Source organism: Ixodes scapularis, unplaced genomic scaffold, assembly GCF_016920785.2.
Source record: "Ixodes scapularis isolate PalLabHiFi unplaced genomic scaffold, ASM1692078v2 ptg000518l_1___fragment_2___debris__unscaffolded, whole genome shotgun sequence".
Lineage (NCBI taxonomy): Eukaryota > Metazoa > Arthropoda > Arachnida > Ixodida > Ixodidae > Ixodes > Ixodes scapularis.
This window is the reverse complement of record NW_024609993.1, coordinates 418483-429156: the sequence shown is the minus strand read 5'-3', so window position 1 is coordinate 429156 and position 10674 is coordinate 418483. Positions and strand designations below refer to the sequence as shown.

The 10674-nt window shown below is 47.0% G+C and overlaps 1 pseudogene; it reads left to right on the top strand.

The window, feature by feature from the left end:
* Positions 1-5343: 5343 nt before the first annotated feature.
* On the top strand, positions 5344-7013 carry LOC120850559 (annotated as a pseudogene).
* Positions 7014-10674: the final 3661 nt, after the last annotated feature.

The window sequence follows — 10674 nt, the reverse complement described above, 5'->3', positions numbered from 1 at the left end:
TCTCGCAACTACTGCGAAACCCGCCGTCTAGTTGGAAACCGAAAGTGTTTGAGGGCCCTTTGCAAACTAGCACCACCATCGTTTCAACTCACGCGAGAAATAGCGAATAGATGATGGACGCCTTCGCGTGCGGTCATGCCTGACTACCCTGTTACGCACGCCCTGGCTAGGAGTGGGACTCCACTGTCAAAATGTCTTATCTAGAGCGGACGCAGCAGAAGCCGAATGGAGCTCACTAACTTCCCCCTGTCTAAACATACGGGCGGAAAACATAAATAATCCGTTATAATGTGTAGTTGAATTTTTTTACATATCTATGGGAGGGATGGAGACCCTTACACCCACGCCCCGCCCGCTTTGTTCGATGGAGTACGTGTATTATGGTTTAAAGCGTATATTAATACGAAAGCATAAACTGGCCCATTGAGCGAAGCCGGGTTTATCCAAGCGAAGCCGGCATTATCTGAGCGAAGCCGGCGTTATCGCTTTCCGTAGCTGCGAAAAGCGGCACCTAAATTCAAATTAACTGTGCAGAACGGTAGCTAAATTCCCATTGGCTGCGAGGCGTCATGGGGCTCCAGAGCAACGGCGTCATGGTTGCTAAGGGGAAAACCAAACTGCTGGTAGCGCAGCGGGGAAAAAAAAAAGGGCGGGGGGGGGGGGGGCGGGCATACGCTGGCGTGACGTTAGGCCTAACATTAGGCCTAACGTCACGTTTTGAGGTCTAACTTCGTCAACCGGTACCCGCAGCTACGGCGATGACGATAATGAGAGGACACGTGATTTCAGCACGAGCCGCGCCTCGCACTACCGGTGCTGCGCCGAGTTTCGCACCCCCGCCGCTACCTCACCCTGCGCCGCAGTAGTCATCAGCGAGGAGCACTCAGCGCGTTCCATTGGTTATTAAGGCTGCGGTCCCACGGCAGCCATCTTGAACAAGGCGTTAGTTCAACCAACAGATGGCGACACGCACCCGTGGGGTGGCCGAAACATTGGTTCACGGTGTGATGGCTCGAGCACAATCACGTTCCCCCCGTGGCCTTGCTCGCGCCGCTGCCAGCTGTGCTCAGCTAGCTCAAGTAGCTTGGCCCAGCAAACGGATGTATGCGAGAATGTCAGGCTGGGTATAAATTGTTCTCTGATATAGGGAGATGCGGTTCGGCGGTTGTAACGGGCTTTCGCAATAAATCTTACCACGAAGGAATCAAATGTTGATTGACGTGTTAATATTCTATCAATATAAATTTTTTCTGCAGGAATGCACTCTCAGTAGACTAAATCTTCCAAGACACCAGTGGAAGCGGACGTCAAGTAAACTGCTTCGCGATTTACGGTACTTACCTCACCATTTTAATGACGACTAAAATAACGTCACGAAATATTGTGTTTCACACGGTCCGGAAGATGTTGTAAAGGTTGTTACATTATAGTTCCCAGAAAACAAACGTCGTTGCAATATTTTCGGAAGTACCGACACACATAATGTTGTAAGTACAGCTTAGGAGGAATATGATGAAAACCATCAGAAGAAATAGGAAGACGTTTATTTGCAGTGATGACGCTATGAATGAACGGCGTTTAGCGACGGCAAGTTATGAGCGTTCGGGAATTTATAAGTTCACGTGATTGCTTACTATGGACATGCGTTTTTGTCGGGAGATTGTGTTGCGGTGATGACCTGATGTCGGACGACTCGTGGCAGACGAACAAGCAAGTTTCTTCTCAGCGAATGGTAAGTGGCCAGTGTCAAGCACAACACGTGGCTACCGACGTTGTCGACGTTTCGAACACTTACCACTTTCGACAAAAGTTCTGGCACCTGGGCTTACTTTCTGGAAAGACTCGAAATCTTCCTTCAGTCCAACGCCATCATGAACAGTAACTGAAAACGATCCACTATTCAATCGGTGGGTGGCGAAATGTATCCACATCTGCGGAGTCATGGGCGATGCGTACTCTAAGTGTCTGGAAGTTTACACGATGCCTTCCATGACGTCCAAATACGTCATTGACGTTCTACGGTCTCTTTTACCTACTTTTGCCCTACCGAAAATACTTTTCTCTGATAACGCGCCAAATCTTGCTTCAAACAAAATAAACAAGTTTTTGAAGAAAAAAAAGTGAAAGCCGTTTACAACTCCCTGTAACACCGAATGAGAGCGCAGCTCTTGAGGAGGAGGAGGGAAGGGTACTGGGGGTGAAGTGACCTGGGGGGGGGGGGTCACGTGACCTTGGGGGTCACGTGACCTTGGGGGTCACGTGACGATGCCGATGATGTCATTGTGACGTCACTGATGACGTCACCGGCATCCGCATCGTCATCGTCATCATCACGGATGATGTCATCAATGACGTCACTGATGACGTCATCAGTGATGATGACGATGACGATGCGAATGCCGGTGAGGTCATCAGTGATGTCACTGATGAAGTCATCAGTGACGATGACGATGCGGACTCCGATGACGTCATCAGCGATGGTGACGATGACGATGCGGATGTCGGTGACGTCATCAGTGACGTCACTGATGACGTAATCCGTGATGATGACGATGACGATGCGGATGCCGGTGACGTCATCAGTGACGTAACTGATGACATCATCAGTGATAATGACGATGACGATGCGGATGCCGGTGAGGTCATCAGTGACGTCACTGATGACGTCATCAGTGATGATGACGATGACGATGCGGATGCCGGTGACGTCATCAGTGACGATGACGTCATCGGGGAGGTTACGTGACCTCGGCGGGGGTTCACGTGACCCTGGGGGTGGTCACGTGACCTCGAGTGGGGTCACGTGACCTTGGGATGCCCTTGGGGGCCACGTGACCTTGGGATGACCTTGGGGGTCGCGTGACCTTGGGGTGACCTTGGTTACGCCGACGCCGACGCCGCTCAAGCCGGGAACGGGCCCCTAAGAACTGCGCTCTAAAAACCGGCATCAGGCATCCCATTAGTGCACCATACCATCCTGCAACTAACGGGCATGCAAAACAGATGGTGTGCAAAACAAAAAAAAAGCCCTTTTGAAGCTTACGGAAGAAGCTGTTCAGTGAAAAATCGCCAGGTTGTTGTTCCAGCAGCACGCCGACGGTCTCATCTTACACGGTAAAAACACCCGCCGAAGCAATATTCGGCGGACGAAGGGCCACACCCCTCGATCTCATGATACTATGGCTTACGAACGAAGATCGAGAGATTCGCAAATCAGGATTAAATGCAGTTTATTCGGTCGGACAACTCGTCTACGTAAGGAATTTTAGCGGAAGTTGGGCCTTCCATGTAAAACTTGAGTAGAAAGGGCTCGATATTGGTTGACCACAAGGTGTAATCTCTCTGAATACGTTGGATATCAATGCTTTGAGTGTAAATATAACTAAATCACAAAACTCTCTTTATGACGATGCGGATGCCGGTGACGTCATCAGTGACGTAACTGATGACATCATCAGTGATAATGACGATGACGATGCGGATGCCGGTGAGGTCATCAGTGACGTCACTGATGACGTCATCAGTGATGATGACGATGACGATGCGGATGCCGGTGACGTCATCAGTGACGATGACGTCATCGGGGAGGTTACGTGACCTCGGCGGGGGTTCACGTGACCCTGGGGGTGGTCACGTGACCTCGAGTGGGGTCACGTGACCTTGGGATGCCCTTGGGGGCCACGTGACCTTGGGATGACCTTGGGGGTCGCGTGACCTTGGGGTGACCTTGGTTACGCCGACGCCGACGCCGCTCAAGCCGGGAACGGGCCCCTAAGAACTGCGCTCTAAAAACCGGCATCAGGCATCCCATTAGTGCACCATACCATCCTGCAACTAACGGGCATGCAAAACAGATGGTGTGCAAAACAAAAAAAAAGCCCTTTTGAAGCTTACGGAAGAAGCTGTTCAGTGAAAAATCGCCAGGTTGTTGTTCCAGCAGCACGCCGACGGTCTCATCTTACACGGTAAAAACACCCGCCGAAGCAATATTCGGCGGACGAAGGGCCACACCCCTCGATCTCATGATACTATGGCTTACGAACGAAGATCGAGAGATTCGCAAATCAGGATTAAATGCAGTTTATTCGGTCGGACAACTCGTCTACGTAAGGAATTTTAGCGGAAGTTGGGCCTTCCATGTAAAACTTGAGTAGAAAGGGCTCGATATTGGTTGACCACAAGGTGTAATCTCTCTGAATACGTTGGATATCAATGCTTTGAGTGTAAATATAACTAAATCACAAAACTCTCTTTATGACGATGCGGATGCCGGTGACGTCATCAGTGACGTAACTGATGACGTCATCAGTGATGATGACGATGACGATGCGGATGCCGGTGAGGTCATCAGTGACGTCACGACGTCATCAGTGATGATGACGATGACGATGCGGATGCCGGTGACGTCATCAGTGACGATGACGTCATCGGGGAGGTCACGTGACCCTGCGGGGTGGTCACTTGACCTCGGGGGTCACGTGACTTTGGGTGTCACGTGACCTTGGGGGTCACGTGACCTTGGGGTGACTTTGGGGGCCACGTGACCTTGGGATGACCTTGGGGGTCGCGTGACCTTGGGGTGACCTTGGTTACGCCGACGCCGACGCCGCTTAAGCCGGGAACGGGACCCTAAGAGCTGCGCTCTAAAAACCGGCATCAGGCATCATATTAGTGCACCATACCATCCTGAAACTAACGGGCATGCAGAACAGATGGTGTGCGAAACAAAAAAAAAAGCCCTTTTGAAGCTTACGGAAGAAGCTGTTCAGTGAAGAGTCGCCAGGGCCCGTTTGCTCGAAGCTGGTTAACTCTAACCGCGGTTAAAAGTTAACCGCGTTTCCCTACCTAGGTACATCCGAGTACCTAGCCGCGTTCGACAAAAACTCAATGCACAATTTCTCCGTGTTTTATTATTTGCGGTAGCTCCCGCCACCTTCCGGTCGAAGCAAACAATAGCCTTTTAAGAAACTTTTTTGCTAGTTTTGTCTTTATTAAGAAAAATAAATACAACATCTTATCACAATGTTTCTTTTTATGCATGAAAATATATATGTACTTTAAAAAAATAAGAAATATGTTGATGCATCTATTGTGCCGCCAAACACAGCATAAGTTTGCAGCGTTGATTTCGGATCTGGCAACGGTCTTTATAGATTCGTTGTTTTCGTTGTTTTGTTCACCGTGTTTTGCGACGCACGTTTCCCGCGCTTTAGTTATCACCTGATTTTCACTGTTTGTCTTCTCCTGGCGTTTGCCCAACCGACCCTCCGACTCGCCCGCCGACTGACTACCGGACTGACTGACAACTGATTTGCGGACGGATTGGTGAAGACAAGGGAGGCAATGTCGACTGTGACGAGACGCCGACATCGAAGAGAGCGCGTGTTCGCCCAGTACGCTGTTGTGATGATGGGACGGCAGCGTGTGTTCCGTGACCGCTTGAAACCTTTGGAGGAGTTCGACGAGGACGAACTGCAAGAGCGCTTTCGATTCGGTCGCGCGGGCATTGTGTTCCTCGCCGACACACTGCGCCCGGACTTGGAGCGGCCGACGCGTCGCAGCCGCGCCCTCTCTGCAGAGCAGCAGGTCATTGTCGCCTTAGAGTTCTACGCCACGGGGAACTTCCTCATCACCGCAGGGGACTACATCCGTGTGCACGTCTCCACTGCTTCGCGGAGTGTGAAGCGGGTGACTCAGGCCTTGGCACGTCGTGCCCGAGACTTCATAGGGTAAGTGGTCTGGAGCATCTCTGGTGCGTCCCGATATTAGGCGCATGTGCAGGCCAGTTTTCCGAGAAAAAAAGCCTGGGCCTAGATTGCTCGATGAGCAATCACCATTATTTCAGAAACCCTTTGTATAGAAATTTCGGTGCGTGAATTGTGTTCGCTGAAACCCCCGAATTCGTTGAAGGTGGTCTTCTCAGCACACCTATTCTGCAATTTATTTACGGTGCACCACCTGCGCAATGACCCTGTCGAAAATAACCCTGGAGAAGGGGAACAAGAGGGACAAAGGACAAACACAAATCTCCAAACATTTTCGTCATTCTTGTCCAGCTCGCTTGCACCTTTGCATTTAATTGCATTATAATCGCAATGACCCTTTCGTTTTTGTTTCCTAAGCTGTAGGCTTGCTAGCCTGAATATCTGCCAGCGCATCGATCCCCACGTATACTGGTACCTCCCTGAAGGAACATTAAAAGTGTTGCTTCAGCACTCGATATTTGTTCTTTGGTAATGAGCGTGACATGCAGACCAGTGAACTGGGCAGTAAAATTACACGAACCAACTTGAGTGTACAAAATGACTCCCTTAGTACCTATTATTGGTGCAGGTGCAAATTCAACTAATCTACAAATAAAGTAGGAGTACAGACAATTACAAACAGCCTGGTTTCTGCACTCCCAACTATGCACTTGTTGCTACTGAGCTAGTCTTGCGGCTACTGAGTACTGTCATTGTGCAGACAAGGCTTTTATTGATGACGATGAATGATAGCTGTGTTATTTTGAAGCATGTGATCATAACAACAAAACCGTCACTGTTAATGTCATAGTGCTACAGACTGACTCAAATCCATCTACAATACAGGTGGCCAGGTGAAGCTTAAGTTCATGTCTTACAACCAGCATTTTTTGAGACCGGTGGGTTTCCTTCGGTCGTGGGTGCTGTTGATGGCACTCACATTTGAATACTGCACCACAAGTGCATGAGGAGGTGTATGTTAACCGCCATCCTCACCATTCCATAAATGTACAGTTAGTGGTTGACGTCTTTTACCGTATCCACAATGCGGTTGCAAAATGGCCTGGAAGCACCCACGACTCTAGGATATTCAGCGAGCGCTCGTTGTCAGGCAAGCCGGCCGATGGCGTTTACGATGGTCTACTGCATGGAGACAGCGGCTACACCTGCAAGCCATGGCTGATGACGCCCTTCCTGTCTCCGTCATCAGCAGCGGAGGTCGCCTACAATGTGTCACATAGCACAACGAGGAGCATCGTCGAACGGTAAAGCCAGGCTATGCGTCCTGGTTCGACGGTTCAGTGTTTCGGTACCTTGAGGCACCTAACCTTTTTTATGTGGTTGTGCCTGAGCTTTACATTTGTTGCCATTTTTATGTTCTTGCATAGTAGTCTACGGCTGCTCAGAAGCAAGGAGAGGAAGGCATATCTCTACTACACCTTATTTATACTACGGGCTATAACCTACTGCCATAGCCTGAAATGTTTATTCTAAGGTTAGCCAGCATTGTGGGAATGAAGAACATCAATTCACAAAATTCAACCATTAGCCAGTTAACTCTATATGTCACAATAATTGTTATATTTCATTTGCTCTGTTCTGTTTAAACTCCAGAATAGAAGTTAGAACTTCTCTGAAACATATCCTTCCTGTATGACTGGGTTCATTAACCTACAGGTTTTTACTAGCTGTTTATACTTTTCAAACAATAGCAGTTAATTTTTTTTGTTACTCTATATTGCCTAAATGTAAAGCAATTCTTAGAAAAAAAAAAGCAGCTTGCAATGTGAAAAAGAAAACACTGGCGTAGGCAGGTTTTGTTTTTAAACAGTTTGTGTACAGACTTATTCAAGCATATCTTATTAAATACTGCTTATCTCAAACTGCATTTTCCTTGCAAGTTTTTGCAAAGAACATTTTCATTATATCTGTGATGGGATTGCTGCGCCATTTGCGCCAAAGTGATTACCCTGCTACGTCCTGCTACATTTAACAAAAATGTGAGGAATTTGCACCAACGTAGCACCAAAACTTAATTTCATTTTAATAATACTGAAAATATAATAGCTCGCGCTTCGCTGCCCGGCCGGACCGTCACGATATGCTTACGCAAGTTTTCAGGTATTCAAAACTTTTGATTATATTCTCGCATACCATACCATTCCATCACATTTTGTATGAATGACAGGCAATATCTGGAAGTTTCGCAATAATTTTTATGTTAGGCGTCTGTTCATTATGGAGGGTTAGCTATAGTCCGTTGCAACCTAAGAACGAAGGGCGAGGGTAAGACAGGCCGGGGAGGAGGAAGCAGACGGAACGCTACAGAAGAGAGGGGGAAACTTCCTTCTCTCTTTAGCGTTCCGCCTGCTTCCTCCTCCCCTACCCGTCTTACCCTCGCCCTTCGTTCTTAGGTTGCAACGGACTATACACTCCGTGCGACGCGACTGGCGCGCCGCCGCGCGGCCGGTACCGAAGGTAGGCAGTGAGCACCCCAGAGAAAACGAAACCGAAACCACGCCGCGTACGTTGGTACGCGTTGAAGTCGGAGTGGTGCTGTTGCGCTGGGTTCACAGCATGAAGTGCTGCCTGTGCTGCGTCATTAAGTGCTTCAATAGTTATGCGTCGTATCTCGTGGAGACGAGAAGTTTCACAGTTTTTCACCTCGCCGATGTTTTGTGGCACAGCGACAACGATGGAGCCGTGCCGTACGAGTCACGACACGAGAAATTTGGTCTCCCGATCATGTCTGCCACTGTGTCGGCACGGCTGACATATTCTACACTGCCGCTTTGCGTTCTGCGTTTGTTTTCGTACCAGTGACGCCTACATGTGTTAGCACCGACGGGACGAACTGAAATCCCATCCCACACTCGCGGGTATGCAGTGCCAATTTCGTTGGAGGAAGAAGTTTCGTCATCGTCGTACGTGTCGATGATATTTCCGGACAAATATAGCACGCAATCTGTACTTCATGAAGAAAGATTCGAACGGTAAAAAAAGTGACAAATATAAATCTAAAGAAAACAACCTTGAAACTCGGAATCACTGGAGAATCGGCGTTTGAGTATGGAAGTTTATGGGGTGTGCTTTCTTTCTCGATCAGCCTCCTTTTGGATGTGGAAACACTGACACCCCGAGTTCTGTAGACAACAATTTTTTTCTCTCGGCTTTAGAGCCACCTATCGCAAAGTGGTTCGAACTGGAAGTACCGTCCACTAGTCCCTTCCTACCTGTAAAGTGTGCACCTCCCACGATGAGTGGTATTTTCTGACAGCCTTTGACGGTCAAAGCCAGTTCCCATTTAGTTACGCCGCCCAAACTAAATTTTCACCTGGTTTCCCTATGCCACCTTTTTTTTGTGTATAATAAGTGCTGTGTCATGTTACTGCTGAGTCCAAGCACCTGTGTGCCCAAATCTGCACTTTGCACAGCCCGCTATAACACAACATTTTGGGTCCAATATTGGATATACTGTACAGCGACTGAACCTGTTCTTCTCTGAAAATAATTTGATCACTCCGTCACAATATGGATTTCTTAAAGGGAAATCAACAGAACTCGCGTTATTAAATATGGTAGAGAAAACAAAGCAAAATATTGAAATGAAGTTATTAACAATGGGAATCTTTGTAGACCTAACAAAAGCGTTTGACCTAATTAACCATGAACTTTTACTACAGAAATTAAGTGCTTACGGGGTTCGTGGTGTTGCTCTCAATCTAATCGAAAGTTATCTATCAAACAGATGCCAATTTGTCACTTTAGATGGCACTATTTCAACAACTAAACATATTACCATCGGTGTTCCGCAAGGCTCAATATTAGGTCCCTTTCTTTTTTTAATATATATTAATGACCTGGCAGCCTATTTACAAAAAGATTGTGTTCTTTATGCCGACGATACAAATATTTTTATATCTAATGCAAGCGTGACAGAACTATACATGGAAGCTAATAACACTTTAGAAAAGCTAGCTAAATGGCTAACCCATTACAAATTAGTTCCCAATATAGCGAAAACAAACTACATAATTTTTGCCCCGAAAAACAAACTAGTCTTAAACACACCTCAGCTTTTGTTTGCAAGTATTAACCTAACTCGAGTGTACCATACTAAATTTTTAGGACTAACACTTGACCATCAGTTAACATGGCACCAACACGTAAAAGACACAACTAATAAGATATATCGAAATATACCAATTCTATATAAATTACGGCACATATTTTCCTTACGAACCCTCCAAATGCTTTATCATAGCTTCATTCATACTCACATTTCGTACGGGTTATCCATTTATGGATTGACATATAAAACAACACTAAAACCCATAGAAATCGCCCAGAATACGGCACTACGAGCAATGCTGTTTGTGAATAGGCGCGAAAGTGCTCAATTTGCATACCGCTTCCTCAACATTTTAACAGTTCATCAATGCCTCGATTATCGTGTAGCATTATTAACATTTAAGTTCATCACCAATCAGATAACATGCTCTTCAATTAGTTTTACTCATCAAGATGTCATGTATCCTCTGCGTTCACATTCACAAGCGTCACTGTCTGTACCATGCATACGAACTAATTATGGTGCGTTCACCTTCATTTACATTGCTACTAAAACGTGGAACTCTCTATTACCCTGCCTAACTGCCATGTCATCATTCTATATCTTGAAACAAGCCATACGTGCCCACATACTATCTGCATGATTCATCAACCTTTTCTATGCCCCCCCCCCCCCCCGATTCATTCTTCTCTCCTAAGCACACCTTTCACACAATCACACACACACACACAAACACACTGATATTGTCCTTTTTTCACGACTTTCTAGCTTTTCTTCTCTCTCTTTTCACTTGGTTTATATTTTGATTATGTAGATACCACAATTGTGTTTCGTCTTTTTTTTGTTTTTGTTTTTTTT